The sequence below is a fragment of the Hyla sarda genome, chromosome 4 (genome assembly GCF_029499605.1).
Source record: "Hyla sarda isolate aHylSar1 chromosome 4, aHylSar1.hap1, whole genome shotgun sequence".
NCBI classification, from domain to species: Eukaryota; Metazoa; Chordata; class Amphibia; order Anura; family Hylidae; genus Hyla; species Hyla sarda.
Window position 1 is genome coordinate 132,208,840 of NC_079192.1, and position 21,677 is coordinate 132,230,516.

Genomic DNA, 21,677 nt, shown 5'->3' on the forward strand with positions numbered 1-21,677 from the left:
GAATGCATCATTAACATACAGTGGCAAATGTACAGTTTCATTTTTTATTTTTCTTATCTAGTTGATAAAAGCTGATAGTAACCATCCCTTTTCTAGGCTTGTTTTCAGTCAGAGACGCCACCACACTGGGTCCTGATACCAACCAGTGTAGCAATTTGCGATAAGAGCCTTATACTTACAAAGCACTTATTGTGGAGTTTATTTTTATTTTTAATAGTATGTATGTGTGTATGTGTATATATATAGTAAATTTGAGTAGCCGTATTAGTCCAGTGATGCAGATGCAAATCATAAAATGTTGCAGTATTTTGTAATACCTTTATATATATATATATGCAAATTATAAAAATGTTGCAATATCTTGTAATACCTTTTTTATTGGACTAACAGCATTTTGTAGAGACAAGCTTTCGGGATTCCTCCCTTTATCAAGGGATTTGCTTTGGACTTGATAAAGGGAGAAATCCCGAAAGCTTGTCTCTACAAAATGCTGTTAGTCCAATAAAAAAGGTATTACAAGATACTGCAACATTTTATAATTTGCATATATATATATATATATATATATATATATGTGTGTGTGTTCTTGATTTAAGGATTTATCTTGAAATATGAGAAAAAATACTACAAAAAATTGTGCCAAAAATACTAAATATTTCCCTACTGACTTACATGTAACAGCTGGCCACATCATTCTTAGGCATAAAAAAACCTAAACAAAACTTTGGGGCTCATGTATCAAGCTTATTGCACCTTTTTTGGTATGTTTTGCAACTTTTGTGGGACCAGCACGATGACGTGACTGTAACACTCAGGCCTGTCTCCAAATACGCAGGGTAGGTTCACACGTGCATATTTTTGTTGCAGATTTTTCTTCCCATTGAAGTCAATAGGCAGCAAAAATACATACATGTGAATGTACCCTGAGGGTGCGTTCACACGTGCGTATTTTTGCTGCACATCCATTGCAGACTTGCTACTGCAGATTTTGCTGCCTATTGAAATCTGCTGAAGCAAATCTGCAGCAAAAATATGTACATGTGAACGCACCCTCAGAGTGAAAAAAAACAATGCTAGTAAAATCTGCTGCTGTGTTCTATTTTTTTTTGGTGGGGTGGTGGGGTGGTGGGGTGGGGGTTCTCACCAAAAGAACACTTAAAATGAAAAAGCTGCAAAATATTGTGTGTTAACCCAGCAATTGGCTCTTCACCTGCTTTGGAAAAAAGAAAAATGTATAAAAGTGTGAACAGGCCCTTATTCTTCCTCTCTGTTACCTGTTGCGTATACAAGCTGAGAACTGTCCGATAAATGTAATTATAATCCGTGGTTGGTAATCACGTTCCCCTGAGCCGCTGATGTAACGGAGATAATGAATAGCTGTGATCACTTTTACCAGTTCTCAGCAAAATAAGTGAAGGCTTGTTAGGCTTACATTGTATTGTCAGGTGTAGACTGGGCATATGCTTTGTGCACACTTTGTAATGTCATGGAAAATTAGATGTTTGCCTTAAAATAAACAGTTGTCGCAGAAATTACATGTGCACAAGATTAGACTACAAATTCTTAAATGCTGCTGACCTGGCAAAGTTAGTAGACATATGAGACCATTACTATAGCATTGTTAAATTTAATGGATCAGACTACAAACACATGCAACTTTTCTTAGTTTTTTTGGCCAGAAAAAAAATACTACACCAAAGATTGCCCCCTAATTTTTCACTTACAGGATGCAGTTTCGTATAGTAGTTTGGCGTTTTATCCCCTGCGTTCTTATTACAAGTAATGTCATTCATCATGTAACTCAAGAATCTTTATTGAAGATTGAGGGACAAAAGTCAGAAAAAAAACAATATCCATACACACAGCATTTATTTTTTTTCACCCGTAGAAGTCAATGGGAGGAATAGCACCACAAACTCTGAAAAAAATTAATATCCAGAGCATGCTGCAATTTTGAAAAACTGCCACTGAACCTAAAGGGTGAAAACAAGACATAAAAACAATACAACGTGGGTATGGTTTCATATTTCCCTATTGACTCCCAGCTAAAATCTGGCCACAGCCTTTTTGGTCTAAAAATAAAAACCACACTACAGCGTTTATTCACAAACACCCTGTGTGTTTTTAGCCTCATAGAGGTTTTTGTCTATTGCTATAAAAATAACAAACCTTTTTTTATCATTACTGTTCCCTCCTGTTCCTTTGTCTACTCCTATTTGTCTACTGTTTACGCTGGAGCTTGATGACTTATTGTTCATACTGACATATCATAGGGCTACTATCATGTCATTACAGACAATACATCACTGCTGCAGGCTGCTATGAACCAATGATTAGGTGAAGGGTCATGAGTATGTGGTGGCCTAGTACGGGAGGAATTCCGCATTGAAGCACTGCCCTGTCTGTCAGGCAGCATCCTTCAGTGTCCCCAGGGCCCCCTGCTTTAGTTTCCCCATTGTAAATATGTTGTACTGTATAAAATGTGTTATCACCTTAAGAGTTGTACCATGTGATATGTCATGTGGTTGTTACCCAGGAGGTACCAGTGACCAGCTGACCCCAAGAGTGACCTATGGGCTCCCGGCTAGTCTCCCCCATAAAAGCCCTGGGTGGAGCTAGCTTCTCTCTCTTTACACCAAGTCATTGCTGAGGTCAGTCGTGCCTAGTGTGTGTGTCCAGAGTGTTGGAGACCTCAACTCAAGTCCTGCAGCAGCATTCAATTGCAAGTAAGCTAAACGTGCAGCATGTTCAGTAATCAGTCAAGTCAGTCTCTGTCAAATTGTCAAGCAACGTGGCCTGCACCAAATTGTCTAGTCCTACTACAAGTCCCAGCAAGCCCTTAAGGTCTCTGAGTCACTAGTCACCTCCTTGGGCCCTGGCTAAACTGTATAGACTTTACCAACTGTCTACTCTCAGTAAAGCTACCGTTGTCCGTATCTTGGCGTAGGTGTCTTTACTGCCCCCTTACCTAGCCCAGGATCCAGCGGTATAACTTCGGGTGGTTATATGCTAAACCATGCCCTGGCATCGCGAATACAAGGGGTTAATGCCATCTGCCCCTAGGGTAACATCTGCCCTGCACCACACACGCCGTCACCACAAGTAGAGATGAGTTGTCAGGAGCTTTGGTGGACAACCCTGAGGCCATGTTCATACGGTGGAATTTCCATGCGGAATTCCGCAAAATAATTCTGCACAGACAATCGTGCTGCAGCAGAGTCCCATTGATTTCAATGGAATTCTGCAACACTTTGCACATATGTTTCTGCCACGAAAATCCTGATTCCGTAGTCTGCAGAAAGAATAGACTTGTCTATTCTTTCTTTGGGGTCTGCATGGAAATGCATTGCTGTCTATGCATTGCCGTTTCCTCTGTCAGTGGAATTTTCCGTGCAGACATTCCACCGTCTGAACATATCCTGAGGACAAGTTTCTACTTGTAGTTTTTTTTTTTTTTTTGGGGGGGGGGGGGGGAGGGGGATTGGGTCAACACCAAAAAAAAAAAAAAGCCAATTCTTCTGCATGGCATTTTTTCGGCCAAAAAACGCTGCGGCGAGATGTTGGCTGTAAATCAATGAGAAATCGCAACATTCTTATTCCACACGTTTTTCACTTTGTTTTTTTTTTTTTTATCCTTTTGGCGTTTTTTCCCCTCTTTTTTGGCGTTTTTCAGCTCCTTGGCGGTTTTCCAAAATCGCAGCATGTTGAGCCACTGGCGATTTATTTATTTTTAGTCAAAATCGTGGCGTTTTTCTCCCATAGAAGTCTATGGGAGTGAAAAATCGCCAAGAAAAACTATATGTGGGTTTTAACTTTGGTGTTTTTTCAGGCGTTTTTTTTCAGGCGATCCAAAAAAAGTGATGGAGATACCTTGGATACCTTTTTTAATAAAATTTCGTAGGGTACCATTAAAAAATAAAACTAAAAAAATATACAGAAGTGAGGGAAAAAATTGTATCTAACAAAATGTATCTTTTTTCATAACAAAATTTTTATTAATTGTTAAAACAGGGATCAATTTATGTGGGTGGGCAGGGATCTAAAAATGTAGTCAACCATAATAAAAAATGTAGTGTGTGTGTTTTTTACAGTTTTTCTTTATTTTTGTTAATTTTTTTTAGGTAGTACTACTACTCCCAGCATGGAACACACTGTTCCATGATTGGAGTAGTAGTACCTGTACTAATTGACAGATTGCCCGTTGCGATCCTCCTGTATAATGTATAGATGCGGCCAGCCGCTCTTCTATGGTCCCTGCACTGACTTATATATACACCTATTCATATTTCCCGCAGAGAGCTGTGATTGGCCAGATGGTTCCAGCCAATCACAGCTCTCTATGGGAAATATGAATAGGCGTGTATATACGTCAGTGCAGGGAACCATAGAGGAGCAGCCGCATCTATACATTATACAGGAGGATCACAGCGGGTGTCAGGAGTGACATCCGCTGTGATCTGTTCTTACCTGCAGGTACTACTACTCCCAACATGGAGCATACTCTGCTCCATGCTGGGATCTGTAGTTCCTGCATTAATAGACAGATCGCAACAGGTGTCAGAAATTACACTCTCTGTGATCTGTCTATTAATGCAGATACTACAGCTTACAAGGCATGTGTGCTCCATGTTGGGAGTAGTAGTACTACCTAGAAATGTAAAAAATAGAGAAAAAAAGTGAAACACATACACACTTTATTAACAATTAAAATGTAGTTATAAAATATATAAATTTCGTTAATTTTTTTTCCATTACTACTGCATCCTTAGCCTGAGAGATGCAGTATGGTAAAGGAACAGAAAAACAACATTTGAAGTGTGCTGTTGAAATAGATTTAAAAAAAAATGGACCAAAAGGGAAAAACTGCTGAAAAAGTCTTAATTTTTTGTTTTTAGGTTGAGGCTCAAAACATAGCTGAAAAAACTGTTAAAACCTAGCATTGTGTTGAGAGCACAGCTTTAGGATAGTCTTTATATATAAGTTTTTTTTTCCAGAGATGTGTGACAAAGGTCAATGATGTAGTGACGTGTATATTATTAATGGATCCCTATTTTTTTTTCTTTCTGTAGAATACCAATTAATAAACAGGAAACGAGGGATTTTTAAGACTTTGGGCTTCAGCAAAAGAGGAGTGTTTTCAGTACACATTATAGCAGGTTAGATTGATCAATGCAGTTACCAGAACTACATTGAAGAAATGTCTCTTGGTTTGTGGTCACATGTTAGGCTAATTAGAAGTACTGCAACTAATTACCAAATGCGTTCTTGGTGCAAATTACCGAAATCGCTGTAAAAATGGCACATTTTACCACCAGTTACATAATTGGCATAATCTTGGTAAAACATATGATTTTTACAGTGATTTGGGGCTTTTGTGGCAGTAAACACACAGTAATTAGTTGTGGAACTGCTAAATATCTGCAACATGCGAACCCAGCCTTACAGAGGACAAACTGTCCCTATCTTTAAATTGGTTTACTATAATTCACTTACACCTTTGTACACAGAATAGTAGTACCAAACACCACCAGGTGCAACACCAGCAGCTATGCCCAACTGCAGCACAGGACTGGACAGTTCTTTATTAAGGCTAAATTCTCTAAATTGAGAATTGTGTATCTATATGTGTGTATGTATGTATGTGTGTGTGTGTGTGTGTGTGTGTGTGTGTGTGTGTGTGTGTGTATGTATGTATATATATATATATATATATTTGTGTGTGTGTGTATATATATATATAGCCAGATGCTGTAATCTAGATAAAAGCATAATTGCCAATGTGAGAGATTTTACTTCTTCTGCTCTAGCACAGTCATGCTTCGTCCTGCCCCTGGCATTGAACTAGTTGTGACTGTTCCTATTCTGCAGGAATGAGCACATGGACACTGCTAATTACCACACATTAGACTGGCTTATTTCCAGAGGTTGTGGCACAAATTAATGAAGGGAGTAGGTAACATATGGTGCCGCACTGGTCAAATGCTTGGTGGTCTAAAATAACATCACATTACGTTACATGTAAAGTTAAATAAGGAAAGACCAGATTGATTTTGGTTTTGAGAAGTTTTATTTTATTTTTTATATTTATTTAGTAACTAACAAATAATAAACTTGTGTTTTTTACTTTGTAAATCAAGCATATGCCTTTGGGGGACACTTGGCAAAACAAGTACATTGAAAAACCCTTTTACAGGTACATTTACACATGCATATTTTTTGCTGCAGATTTGCTTTAGCAAATAATGCTACCTATTGAAGTCAAAGGGCAGCAAAATCTGCTAAAGCAGATCTGCAGCAAAAATATGCACATGTGAATGTACCCTACTAGTTCAAATGAGATTCCATTATGCCCTTGCATTAGGTTTACACTACAATTAAAGGGATATTCTAGTGGTATATACAAAATGGATAAGAGCTGCCACTAAAATAATGAAGAGCCCTGTACTCCCCCCTGAATATGTAGCTGCTCCGTCGCTGTCCCAAAAGCATCTCGTGCACAATGTATGAAGCAGTGTAATTGCAGCACTTCTTCTAGTGAGGCATACCAGAGTGACAGCACCGCCGGGGCAGTGGTGAATTTGGAGGTGCGTGTAGCTTTTACATTTTTATTTTTTTCACCTTTTGTCTTGGCATTTATATACTGTTTTTTATTTTATTTATTTTTTAACAGGGTTTTATTTTTAATCTTATTTTTTTTTAACAATCTCACAAAAACATTTTTAACCCTTACAAATGATCACTGTTTAAAACAATCTTCTTTTCATGTTGGATTTGGGCTGGTGCTATGTGTAGGAGATGGAAGGGGGGGGGGGGAGCCTGGGCTGTATACCTGCAATTTTTGAGCCTGTCTGCCTCTTACAGAGGATTCACACTGTGCTTAGAAGGTAAATCAAGGTGTGGTGAGCCATGGGGTGTGATGTGAGGTGTAAGGAGCAGATGGTGCTGCCCAGGGGTAGATGGTATTAACCCCTTCGTGTTTGTGACGCCAGGGCGTGGTTTAGTCCTAGGTTAGGCAGTGGCAAATAATAGTCCAAGGCCAGGTTAACAGTAGCTTTTATTGAGGTTAGACAGATGTTACCATCTATACAATTGGCCAGGATCCCAGAGAGGTGACCAGTAACACGGGGAACCTCGCAGCTTGCTGGGACTTGCAGTGACTTGAGAGACTATAGGTGCAAGCCACGCTGACTACAATTGACTTGACTGAAGATGATGACAGCAAATAAAGATGACTTGACTTACTGACTTGTGGCTGCAATTTAGGTTGAGGCCTCCAGATGACACTGACCTTGAGACATCTGGACTGGACTTGACCTCAGCAGAAAGTGAAACACGAGAGAGATTGTAGTACCTCCCCTCTTATCAAGGGGGCTGAGCAAGGAGCCCATAGGCCAACTGCAGGTTACCTGGTGCTCTCTGGGTAACAAACATATGACTTAAACATGTGACAAACATGTGACCATATCAAAGACTTAATATACAACCTATTCCCATTATGGGGGAACATTGCAGGAGAGCCCTGAGGATGTACAGGGACTCAACCTGACAGGACTGTAGGAACATATCCTGTACTGGGACATCACAAAGGCTTTACCTCTCTTCTCTGCAGCCTCAGTGCTTGGAGTAACCCCTTGCTGGAGAGCTGTTTTTTTACCTTTTTGCTCACATAACCCCCACGAAAGCCTGTGGATTACTAACACTTCTCCCTCCACTTGCCATACTTAGTGGTTTACTGTAAATTATCCCCAAGTACAGTACCAGCTTGTTTAATCCTGTGCACTTTAACCACCACTATGTCATGTAAGCTGTAGGGGCTGTGATTGGCCAGACAAGTAAGGGAAAGGAAGGACCTGTGGTTTCACCCCTAAAATGAACAGAAGGAGAAGTATCAGGAGCCCCATAAACGCAGTAAAAGGCCATTATTTTGTCACTACTCTGAAGGCTTAATGTAACAAATCATGCAGGTTTTTAAAATCTTTAGGCCACGTTCTCACATGCGTTCACCAATAGTAGCCTTGTAATGTTGCTGATAAACATGGCAAAATTACTGCCTTAGATTGTACGTTTGTGTGGATTACACTACTTCAATAAGACAGGTTGTACTAGAAGTACATTACTAGTATGCATTAAAAAAAATCTGTTCCCCCTACATGGTTTTTATTTTAATATTTTATAAAGTAACAGTCCGCATAAATCCATGATTAGTTATAAGGGGAGTTGTTAAATTGATGCCATATGTAGTAGCCATTTTGGAACCCAAATTAAGATGGCAAAGTTAGTTTTTTTTTTTGTTTGTTTAATGTTTGTTTTTTTGTTTTTATACAAACTGGGGACTTTTCTTGCTGTTCTGAAAATTATTATTCATTTTGTGAGGGTCATTGGGTCAAATCCAACCTGGAGTGTCTGTATTCTGTCAATGCCAACAAGAGGGGCTGTCATGATGGCCTTCGGCCCATCAAGAAAGCTTTCCCTGTTTATTGACAGAATGCTAGTTCTGTAAACTATAGCTATGCTCTGTGATAATGAGAGGAGCCAAGGGGAATCTGAATTAAAGGTAAAGCTTCACCATTAAAGGGTCTCTTGGATATGTATCAGTCAGGCCATTAATAAGTTATGCATCTTCAGATGCACACATAGAAAGAACAGAGAAGCCATATATCTCTCCAATAATCCTCAAAAAAATATACATTTAAATAGAAATGTGTAATTATCATGCCATACACTAACAATGCCTTTATAGGGCACAAATATCAATGCCAACCATACCATTGCCTACATTATGCTGCCAAATAGTTTAAAATATAAAAAAAAAAAAAAACACTCATCAGCTGTGATATTAAATCCGCCTTAATAATATTGTGTAGATTACGGTATCTAATTTATAAAAGCATGTACTCCACAAGAGCAGTATAGATACCCTGTGAAATCTGACATGAATACATTTGCAGCATATATTTTAGGTCCTTTAAGTTGTATGATGGGACTTGTTTTTCCAGCACATCCCGATCAGATTTAGATGTATGGAATTTGGAGGTGAAGTCAACAACCTGACTTTTTATCATTTTCCTCACACAAATTCTGAACAATTTTTGCAATGTGACAGGTCGCAATATTCTGTTGAAAGAGGCCACTGGCATTAGCACATATGGTTGTCATAATTGAATGTATGTCCACAATGTTTAGATAGTTGGTGTGTGTCAAAAGAACATCCACGTGAATGCCAAGATTTCCCAGTAGAACATTGAATATAGAATTACATTACCCTTCACGCTTGCCTTCTTCCAATGGTTCATCCTGATGCCATCTCTTCCCCATGTAAGTATCACATCATACACACTTAGCCATCCACATTATGTAAAAGAAAATGTGATTCATCAAACCAGGCCACTTTTTCCATTGCTCCAGTTCTGATGCATACTTGCTTATTGTAGGCACTTTAGTCAGTGGACATGAGTCAGCATGGGCATTCTTATTGGTCTGCAGCTATGCCAGTGCATTAAATCTTAGCCAATATTAACATTTTCAGCATTTTGCATTTCAGATGCTCTTTTGTGTGATAGCCATCTCTCCCCTAGGGACACTATTGGGCTATATAAAACCATGACACTGCTGTTGATTTACTGGATGTAGTTTACAATGTGCCCAATAGATCCCATTGCTTGGCAGTTGCCACTTTCATGAGATAACTACTTAACATGAGTGAATTTAATGCTAAAGTTAATAACTGCACTATATTTCGTAATATAGAGTGATAATACTAATATATACACTAAGATAACACATCCTAGATCTGAATGAATGAATTAATTGTATGAAATACTTTTGTCTTTACGTAGTTGAATGTGCTGACAAAAAAAATCGCACAAAAATTATCAAATTTATAAACCCATGGAGGTCTGGATATGAAGTTACACTCAAAATCAAAGTGGAAAACCATACTACAGGCTGATCCAACTTTGATGTAATGTCCTTAAAACAAGTCAAAATGAGGGTCAGTAGTGTGTGTGGCCTCCACGTGCCCGTATGACCTCCCTACAATTCCTGGGCATGCTTCTGATGAGGTGACAGATGCTCTCCTGAGGGATGTCCTCCCAGACCTGGACTAAAGCATCCGCCAACTCCTGGACAGTCTGTGGTGCAACGTGGCGTTGGTGGATGGAGCGAGACATGATGTTCCAGATGTGCTCAATTGGATTCAGGTCTGGGGAATGGGCGGGCCAGTCCATAGCATCAGTGCCTTCCTCTTGCAGGAACTGCTGACACACTCCAGGCATATGAGGTCTAGCATTGTCTTGCATTAGGAGGATCCCAGGGCCAACTGCACCAGCATATGGTCTCACAAGGGGTCGGAGGATCTCATCTCTGTACCAAATGGCAGTCAGGCTACCTCTGGCAAGCACATGGAGGGCTGTGCAGCCCCCCAAAGAAATGTCACACCACACCATTACTGACCCACCGCCAAACCGATCATGCTGGAGGATGTTGCAGGCAGCAGAACATTCTCCACGGCGTCTCCAGACTCTGTCATGTCTGTCACATGTGCTCAGTGTGAACCTGCTTTCATCTGTGAAGAGCACTGGACGCCAACCTTGGTGTTCTCTGGCAAATGCCAAACATCCTGCACTGTGTTGAGCTGTAAGCACAACCCCTACCTGTGGACGTGGGGCCCTCATACCACCCTCATGGAGTCTGTTTCTGACCATTTGAGTAGATGCATGCACATTTGTGGCCTGTTGGAGGTAATTTTGCAGGGCTCTGGCAGTGCTCCTCCTTGCACAAACGGAGGTAGCGGTCCTGCTGTTGGGTTGTTGCCCTCCTACAGCCTTCTCCACATCTCTTGATGTACTGACCTGTCTCCTGGTAGTGCCTTCATGCTCTGGACACTACGCTGACAGACACAGCAAACCTTCTTGCCATAGCTCGCATTGATGTGCCATCCTGAATGAGCTGCTCTCCCTGAGTCACTTGTGTGGGGTGTAGACTCTGTCTCATGCTACCACTAGAGTGAAAGCACCGCCAGCATTCAGAATTGACCAAAACATCAGCCAGGAAGCATAGGAACTGAGAAGTGGTCTGTGGTCATCACCTGCAAAACCACTCCTTTATTGGGGGGTCTTGCTAATTGCCTATAATTTCCACCTGTTGTTGTCTGCTCCATTTGCACAACAGCATGTGAAATTGATTGTCAATCAGTGTTGCTTCCTGAGTGGACAGTGTGATTTCACAGAAGTGGGATTGACTTGGAGTTACATTGTGTTGTTTAAGTGTTCCCTTTATTTATTTGAGCAGCGTATTTTGATGTACACAACCTATGTTATTGAGAAGGAACACATTTGATAAGGGACAAATGTTTGTAACAGGATGAACCCTAATGATGATCGTTTTATGTTTCTTTACATAACTTCTCTATCTGGCTGGACCATTGTATCAATAAAGCACCTTCTGCCATTTGTCTCCACCCCATTCCTCATAGTCTGTAAGCTCTCCTGAGTCGGGCCCTCACTCCTCCAGTTTGAATATTTATTTTGTAATATTGTAATGTCTGATGTCTAGTACATGTCTTTATTTGTACCCCCCCCCCTCCCCCAGTGCTAAGGAATCTGTAAATAAATAAATAAATAAATATGATCTCTTACTAGTCATCAGTCACTAGTGGTGATTTATGGATCTATCTAGAATAAAAGTGTACACAGTAGCATTGCTTAATTTGCTATATACTATGACTACTGGTATTCTACCAAACTTTATCTGGTCTTTTTTTTTTTTTTTTATTGTGAGGTGCATGTCCCTCCACCTTACCCCTGGTTATGTTTTACAATAACTTTAATATTTGGAACACTTGTATGGAATTAAGGAGAAAGATGATGACTTTCTGTCCCGGTTCCTCTGATGACTTCCAGATCATCTATTGCTTCAGGCACAGCTTGGTCGCCCTTATGTCTCTGTGACCCTTCCTAACCTACACTGGTCAGCAGGCTAAATCTGGTGTCAGGATTGTTTACATGGCTGAGACTGATGGCATCCAGGTGGACCCTTCTATACTGTTACCCTGAACTGCTACTTTGGAGCTTTTCTAATCTCTGATGGAGATGTGAGACCTTTCTGCTGTATCAGTAGTTTCTTGCAGATATCCTAATCTTCTAGACTCATGAACCTAGCTTTGTGTGTTACTTTTGAACTCTCTTTTTTGTAATTTAGGCTATGTATTTTTGACATAAAGACCTTTTTGAAGTCTTTATGCCTCAGAATTCCAATATTTTTTTTTTTCATTTTGCAATAGACAACATCACTGTCCTTGGAGATTTATAGAGCTTTCTTTGTAAACATTAGTCCATTAATTCCATTAAATGGGCTGTCTACTCTAAACCTATTTGACCTTGACAGTCCTGTTGAAGATGTTGATGAGTGAACATTCCTACAACAAATTTAACCTACGCCAGGTTTAGTTACCAGCCATAGCAAAGATTCACTACAATGAAATTAGCTGCACAGAGCTATATCATTTTACTTACTTAACCCCTTAAGGACTCAAGCGTTTTTCAGTTTTTGCATTTTCGTTTTTTCCTCCTTACCTTTTAAAAATCATAACCCTTCCACTTTTCCACCTACAAATCCATATTATGGCTTATTTTTTTGCGGCACCAATTCTACTTTGCAGTGACATTAGTCATTTTACCCAAAAATCCACGGCGAAATGGAAAAAAATAATCATTGTGCGACAAAATTGAAGAAAAAAGCCACTTTGTAACACTTGGGGGGCTCCCGTTTCTATGCAGTGCATTTTTCGGTAACAATGACACCTTATCATTATTCTGCAGGTCCATACGGTTAAAGGGGTACTCCACCCCTAGACATCTTATCCCCTATCCAAAGGATAGGGGATAAGATGTCTGATCGTGGGGGTCCCGCCGTTGGGGACCCCCGCAATATTGCATGCAGCACCCATCTGTTTCTTGCCCGGAAGCACTGGAGGGTCTGGGTCACGACCATAGACTTGAATTGAGGGGACGGGGCGTGACATCACGGACTTCCGTTCCCGTGGTCACGACCCACACCCTCCAGCGCTTCCAGAGAAGAAACAGGTGGGTGCCGCATGCAGGGGCGTAGATAGAAACCACAGGGCCCCGGTGCAAAAATTTGCCCAGGGCCCCCCTATCACCTGACGACCCGCTTCCCCAATCCCGGGCGACCCCTTACTCAAAGATATCCGTGACTACAGCACTGATGAGAGACAGTCAGGAGAATACACAACTATATAAGTGACTAACAGGCAGGGCCAGACAGACAAAACATATGCCCAGGCATTTAAGAATAAGCAGCCCATTTTTCTAGTGGGGGTCCAACTGTTGGGACCCCCTACTATCACCTTGGTTCCAGTTGCTCTCCAGCTGTTATAGCTATAACTCTCATCATGCCTGGAGAGCCTCAGGCATTATGGGAGTTGTAGCTTTGCAATAGCTAGAGAGCCACAGATTAGGCTACATCGTCACCTATCATCACTGCAGAACTAACAAGTGACTACAGCTCTGATGGGACAGTCAGGAGAAAACACAGTCATATTAGTGACCTGAGTGACGTCTTCTCTGTTGTCTTTTCTTCTCCATCTGGTCCAGACATCAGGACTTCTTCCAGCTCCATCTTCTCTACAGAGTCTGACACCCGGACATCATTAACTCCTCACTTTGTCAGTAGATCCTCATCCTCTGTATGAAGATATGAATCATTATTATTCTGCTAAATACTGTACCCCCTGAATACTGCCACCCACTGTATCCCCTGAATATAATACTAGCTTCCACTGTACCCCCTGAATATAATACTGCCACCCACATACAGATCATACATACATCATACATACAGTACATACACACACCATACATACAGTACATACACACACCATACATACATACACCATACATACAGTACATACACACACACCATACATACATACACCATACATACAGTACATACACACACATCATACATACATACACCATACATACAGTACATACACACACATCATACATACATACACACACATCATACATACATACACCATACATACAGTACATACACACACATCATACATACACACTCTGCCTCCGGACCCAAAATTAAGCCCCAGCAACCCGACCACCTGGCCACCCCCGCCGCTCCACCGGACCCCAAATTAAGCCCCCCGCCGCTCCTCCAGACCCAAAATTAACCCCTCCTCACTCACCTGCGGCCGCCATGAAATTCTGTGAAGAGACCTGCTGGTGATCCGGTCCCTCCTCTGTGCTCACTCGTAGGCCGTTGCTGCAGGCATTAGGAGCGTGTCTGCATATGGTGAGGGGAGGAGGGGGTGTACGTCTCGTCAACATTAGGTGTGCTTAGGGGTTGTGGGGGGGGGGGGGGGGGGTTGAGGCTAGCGCCGCGCCTGGTACTGGCAGCACCGCTGCCACAAGCCTCCCCTTCAGGCCCGGGACCTCGGCGGGGGAGGGGCGGGGGTTTTGAGGCTAACGCCAGGCCTAGTCCTGGCAACGCCACTGCCGCAGCGTCCACGGCGACAAGCCTCTCCTTCAGGCCCAGGATCTCTGGCTTTGCATGCGGGCCCGAAGTGCGGCAATAGTATAGTATAGTGGCAGGGGGGCCCTGCGGGCCCCCTGTGGTCAGGGGCCCGGTCGCGATGGCGACCTTTGCGACCTCTATAGCTACGCCACTGGCCGCATGCAATATTGCTGGGGTCCCCAGCGGCGTTACCCCGAGATCAGACATCTTATCCCCTATCCTTTGCATAGGGGATAAGATGTCTAGGGGTGGGGTACCCCTTTAAAATGATACCCTATGTTACGCCGAGCGCTCCGGGTCCCCGCTCCTCCCCGGAGCGCTCGCAACATCCTCGCTACTGCAGCGCCCCGGTCAGATCTACTGACCGGGTGCGCTGCGATACCGCCTCCAGCCGGGATGCGATTCGCGATGCGGGTGGCGCCCGCTCGCGATGCGCACCCCGGCTCCCGTACCTGACTCGCTCTCCGTCGGTCCTGTCCCGGCGCGCGTGGCCCCGCTCCCTAGGGCGCGCGCGCGCCGGGTCTCTGCGATTTAAAGGGCCACTGCGCCACTGATTGGCGCAGTTGGTCTAATTAGTGTGTTCACCTGTGCACTCCCTATGTATACCTCACTTCCCCTGCACTCCCTCGCCGGATCTTGTTGCCATTGTGCCAGTGAAAGCGTTTCCTAGTGTGTTCCTAGCCTGTGTTCCAGACCTCCTGCCGTTGCCCCTGACTACGATCCTTGCTGCCTGCCCCGACCTTCTGCTACGTCCGACCTTGCTCTTGTCTACTCCCTTGTTCCGCGCCTATCTTCAGCAGTCAGAGAGGTTGAGCCGTTGCTAGTGGATACGACCTGGTTACTACCGCCGCTGCAAGACCATCCTGCTTTGCGGCGGGCTCTGGTGAATACCAGTAGTAGCTTAGAACCGGTCCACTAGCACTGTCCACGCCAATCCCTCTCTGGCACAGAGGATCCACCTCCTGCCAGCCGAATCGTGACACCCTACTTATATAGGTTTGATTTTTGTTGTACTTCTGGAAAAAATCATAACTACATGCAGGACAATTTATGCGTTTTAAAAATGTAATCTTCTGACCCCTATAACTTATTTTTTCTGCATATGGGGATGTATGAGGGCTAATTTTTTGCACCGTGATCAGAAGTTTTTATCGGTACCATGTTTGTTTTGATCTGAGTTTTTGATTACTTTTTATCCTTTTTTTTTTTTAATGGTATAAAAAGTGACCACAAATACAGTATTTTGTACTTTGGAATTTTTTTTCTGTGTACGCCATTGACCGTACGGTTTAATTATATATTTTTATAGTTTGGACATTTGCGCTTGCGACAATACAACATATGTTTATATTTTATTCACATAGGATTTAGTTTTTATTTATGGGAAAAAGTGGGTGATTCTGACTTTTATTAGGGAAGGGGTTAAATTACATAGGGGACTATAACATTGCACACACTGATCTCTTACACTGTTCACTGCCATGCCATAGCATGGCATTGATCAGTGTTATCAATGCTCGACTGCTCCTGTTTGGATCTCAGGCACAAAGCAGTCCTTCGGCGATGTGACACTGAGGAGGCAGGTAGGGATCCTCCTGGTGTCCTTCAAGCTGTTCAAGACGCTGCGATTTCACCGTGGCGGCCCCGAACAGCCTGACTGAATATTTGCAGAATATTTGCATAACTACATATGTGCGCATTTTTGCATATTTGCATAAATTAGCATATTCGCTAAAAACGAATGTTCGGCTCTACGAATATATATCGCTATATATTCTAAATATTCGCAAAATCACGAAATGCCGATATTCGTGGTAAAAATTTGCATTTTGAATATTCGCGCTCAACACTAGTTCTGAACGGGATGAAGAACAACAGATGGTGTTTATGTAGCCTAAAATTATATATATATATATATATATATATATATATATATATATATATATATATATATATATTTTTTTTTTAAAGGAGCACGCAGTTTCTTAACTTTGACACACCTTTTGCACTCCAATCAGCTGGCATAATTTTCGTCTGCAATTTACACTAGTTTTTTACATAAGTTTTATGGTAAATCTGTCGGGCAGCAGGTGGCCTCTGTCCCCTTCTGCAAAGTTGTGCCCCCTTATTTGGAAAGTGGCCAGAGAAGTGCAAAAACAGAAAAATTATATTTTTTTTTTTATGCATGATATTTAATTTTTTTTGTTTTGTTATTTGCGCAACATGCCTTTGTATTGGGAAACTTAGTTGATTGTACTTTACAATACAGTAAGAAAAGGTATACTGAAGTGTTGACAAGATGAATGCTAAAAGAACAGCTATGTGCATTACTGTACTTTTATGGAAAGCACCAGAAGCATGTGGAAGACATACACTGCAAATACAGTGTGAGCGGTTGGAAAGAAGCATGTATAGGTTAAACCTTGGCAAAATATTTTCTTTCGGGTAGGGTTATGGCATTTTGTTGCAGAACATATACAACATTTAGGTTAGTAATAAAGAAGATTATTTCTAAAATAAATGTAATCTGTACACTGTGGACAAACTGAACAAATATTTCTAGCATGTTTGACACTAAATTTGACCTGCTGCGGATTGAAATCTGCACCACAGGTCGATTTCTGCAGCAGATTTATTGCTCAATTGCCCAGGCTGTCTTAATAGGTAAGGCAAAATCCACAGTGTTGCAAATTTTTCTGCACAGGAAAACTTGCCATACATTGGCCCAGATTTATTCATCCGCCTAAAACCAAAACTGTCTGGTCTTGCCCATAACAACAAATCACATCACAGCTCCGCTTTCATATCTCTGGTAAAATGAAAGCTGAGCTGTGATTGGTTGTTATAGGCAGACTGTTTTGATTTTAACATCATTTGCATGGTGGACCACCGGGTGAAATGGGAGGACCACGGTTGTAGAGGTCTGAGTGGTAGGATCAGATGGTATTAACCCCAGGGGCTGGATGGCATTAACCCCTAGTGTTTGTGACGCCAGTGGGGTTTTCGGGTTACGGAACACCACATGCCCGGATTCTCCGCTATGCCAATTGCTACAAGTGAAATGAGAGTTCACAACCAGTTATTGTCAAACGGAGGCTTTACTGAGTAGAAGACAGGTGTAACTATCTTCACAGCTAAGGCCAGAATTCCCAGAGAGGTGGCCAGGACCCAGAGGACCTCGCATCTTGCTTGACCAATATACTTGTAGTTAACTTGACTTGAAATTAGACTTGACTTGACTATGTGCAGGACTTGACTAGTTTCAATGACAGCAGACATAGACTTGAGACTTACTGGAATGACTGTAGCTTTTGGGGTCTTCCAGATGCTTATCACTTGCACTTAGATCTCTGGTGGTTGCTGTGCTCAGTAGCAGATGGAATCTCTGAGAAATTGTAATTGCCGCCCCTTTATATAGTGTGGGGGGGGGGGGGGTTGGACTACAGCCCATTGGTCAAGCTGCGGGTGAAAGATTAAGCTGGTGCTCTCTGGGAGAACATGTGACAACAAATCATGTGACTGCATAACATAACATGTGACAGACTTACACAGGACCTTGAGACCTCCCACAGGTCCTCTATACTACCTGTACATAAGGATCCTGTCTAGGCATTAAAGTGACACACACCTTTATGAAACCAACAGGGAGAGACCTTGCAGGGGAGCTCCCTGGTCACTGAGGGACTCAACCTGACAAGGCCTAAGGGTAGTACAGGACCGTGCCCTTGTACTAGGATATCACAAACCCCCTTACTTAACATAAGTCGTCCTCGACGTAGGTTCTGTCAGCGTTGAGAAACAAAGTGGCCGCAGGGCCAGATGCAGTCCTGAGGCATTTTTTGCACAAACGTCCATTTCAAGCTGGTGAAATAATGCATAACATTAGAGACTTTGTATAATAGTCCATACACTCTTTGTTTTGTGGTTGAACAGAATTAACTGCTTAAGGACGAGGGTTTTTCCATTTTTGCATTTTCACTTTTTCCTCATCACCTTCTAAAAATCATAACGCTTTCAATCTGCACATAAAATTCCATATGATGGCTTATTTTTTGTGCCACCAATTCTACTTTGCAGTGACATTTGTCATTTTACCCAAAAATCCATGGCGAAACGGAAACAAAATTGAAGAAAAAATGTAATTTTGTAACTTTTGGGGGCTTACTTTTCTACACAGTGCATTTTTCAGTAAAAATGACACCTTATCTTTATTCTGTAGGTCCATACTGTTAAAATGATACCCTACTTATATAGGTTGGATTTTGTCGTATTCGGAAGAAAATCATAACTACATGCAGGAAAATGTATACGTTAAAAATTCTCATCTTCTAACCCCTATAACTTTTTAACTTTTCCGCGTAAGGGCTGGTATGAGGGCTAATTTTTTGCGCTGTGTTCTGAAGTTTGTATCGGTACCATTTTTGTATTGATCAGACTTTTTCATGACTTTTTATTCATTTTTTCATGATATAAAAAGTGACCAAAAATATGCTATGTTGGACTTTGGAATTTTTTTTGCGCGTATTGACCGTGCGGTTTAACAAATAATATATTTTTATAGTTCGGATATTTCCGCACCCGGCGATACCACATGTTTATTTTTATTTACGCATTTATTTATTTTTTATGGGAAAAGGGGGGTGATTCTAACTTTTATTAGGGAAGGGGTTAAATTACCTTGGTTAACTTTTTTTTTTTTTTTTTTGCAGTGCTATAGCTCCCATAGGGAACTATAGCACTGCACACACTGATCTTTTACTCTGATCCCTGCACATGGATCAGCAAGATAGGGGCTCGATTGCTCAAGGCTGTAGCTCAGGCTTGGAGCAATCAAACCCCGATCGGACGTGACGGAGCAAGGTAAGGGGGTCTCCGCTCGCGTCCTAGCTGATCGGGACATCGCGATTTTATCGCGATGTCCTGATCAGCCAGACTGAGCTGCCGGGAAGCGTTTACTTTTCACTTTGAGACGCGGTGGTCAACTTTGATCGCCACGTCCGAAGGGTTAATATTGTTACCCCAGGGTCCCGGCTATCATTAGCATCATGGTGTGACCCCGTTTTAAACACCGGGACAGGGCGTACAGGTACGCCCTACGTCCTTAACAGGTTAATGATGTTATATAACTTGTACATATACATTTTCTTGACTTGTAAGGGCCTTTGACTATGCACATAACTATGCATTTACTGACTTGCATAACTGTTTACTAAACATAACATGACATTTTTGACCATGCATGTGATATACTGTACATGACTAGGCTATATACTAGACATGGTATACACAACTAGACTTATAATTGTGGATTGGATTGCCAGAGGCTCTCTGCCTAATGCCTTGGCTACTGGGGTCCCTAGGCATAAAAACACATCTCCCTAGAACTCTATTTTTAGTTTTCTCTAGACATTTTTCTTCAGCCAAACCTTGTCACCTATCTGGAGAGGTTTGGTGGAGGTCTGATGGTTGTAATCTTGCTGCTGCCTCTGTTGAGCCTCCCCCATCTTTCTGTTGACAATTTCCTTGGCTTCCTAGATCCTTTTCTGGTGGTCTGAGACCCACTCCATAGAAACTTGGGGAGAATTAATGAAAGGAGCTTGGAGTCCAAACGTCCTATCTTTAGGTAGCTGGCCATGTCACCCCATCATCAAATAGAATGGAGTGTTCTATGTTCCTGTTATGTTTATGGTTTGTGACAGACTATTCATTAGTATGTGTTTTTATTAGGCCCCTGCACTTTAGTTTATGGAGGGACCGGCACCCAGTTGTCGATCCACCAGTCATGGTGGATGGGCAAGTAGACAGGGAGAGCGGTTTTAGGGTCAGTTTATGGCTCACTCTCCCTGTCCACCGGTCGGTCCCTGACATTAGGAGTTCCAACTTGAAGGAGCTGTAATTCTAATCATTCTTCTCGGCTCCTCACAGATTACGACTGGCATAGGCTATCACCCACTCTTGTCCTTCCTGGACTTGGTATAGGACCACCCCTAACCCTTTGAAGCTGGCATTTGTGGGTATGCCAAGATGGGTGGTGCTGTCAACAGGTGTTTAAGGGCTTGGAATGCAGTCTCTTGCTCCTTGGTCCAATCCACAGGTAGCTTCCCACTGTAGTTCTCCTTTGCTATGCCCCACAAGAGAGCTGTGAGGGGATCTGCAATCTGGGCGAAGTGAGGAATGAAGCGGCGGTAATAGACAGCAAATCCCAGGAAGCTCCAGACATCCTTCACCCTGCGCGGGGTAGGCCAGTTCTTGACAATTTCCACCTTGTCAGGATTAGGCTGGACTCCCTCAGTGCTGACAACATGACCTAGGTTATGCACCTGAGGTTTAAGCAGTTGGCACTTGGACGGCTTGACCTGTAGTCCGTGTTTAATCAATACTTGGAAGACATCTGACAGAAGACCAAGGTGCTCCTTTTAGGACTTAGAGTAGACGATGACATCATTGAGGTACAGCAGGACACTCTGGAAGTTTAAATGGCCCAAGCATCGCTCCATCAGCAGCTGTAAAGTAGCAGGGGCATTGCACATCCCAAACGGCATACTCTTGAACACGAACAGTCCCATTGGGGTTACGAAGGCTGTCTTCTCTGTCTTCCACAAGCACTTACCAATTCCCACTGGTTAAATCCAAGGTGGAGAAGTATGCGGTGAGGGATTCCTCGATTCTTGGGAGAGGGTAAGTGTCCTTATGGGTCGGTGAGGGATTCCTCGATTCTTGGGAGAGGGTAAGTGTCCTTATGGGTAATATCATTCAGTTCCATATAGTTGACACAGAAGCGGATTATCCCATCCTTCTTTTTGACTAGTACCATGGGTGCTGCTCAGGGGCTCTGACTTTCTTGAATGATGTCTGCGTCCTTCATTTTGATGAACATCTTATCAACAGTTTGGTACATGCCTGGTGCGACCGGACGGTGCCTCTCCTTGATAGGTGGCTTGTCACCAGTTAAAATCTGATGCTGAATCATGGACGCACATCCAAAGTTCGTCGGGTGTTTACTGAATGCTTCTTGGTACCTTTTGGCTACATCAATGACTCGGTTAACTCTATCATGCAGGGTGGTTTGGTCTCCCACCTGCAGTTGCGTCAACACCAGGGCTCAGGGGGACTTCCTGTAGAAGTTG

At 42.4% G+C, this 21,677-nt stretch overlaps 1 protein-coding gene across 10 annotated transcripts in view; it reads left to right on the forward strand.

Annotated features, from left to right (window-relative positions):
- The window catches only part of BNC1 (basonuclin 1), a 212,186-nt gene that overhangs the window by 149,481 nt on the left and 41,028 nt on the right, over window positions 1-21,677 (forward strand). The window lies entirely within an intron of this gene.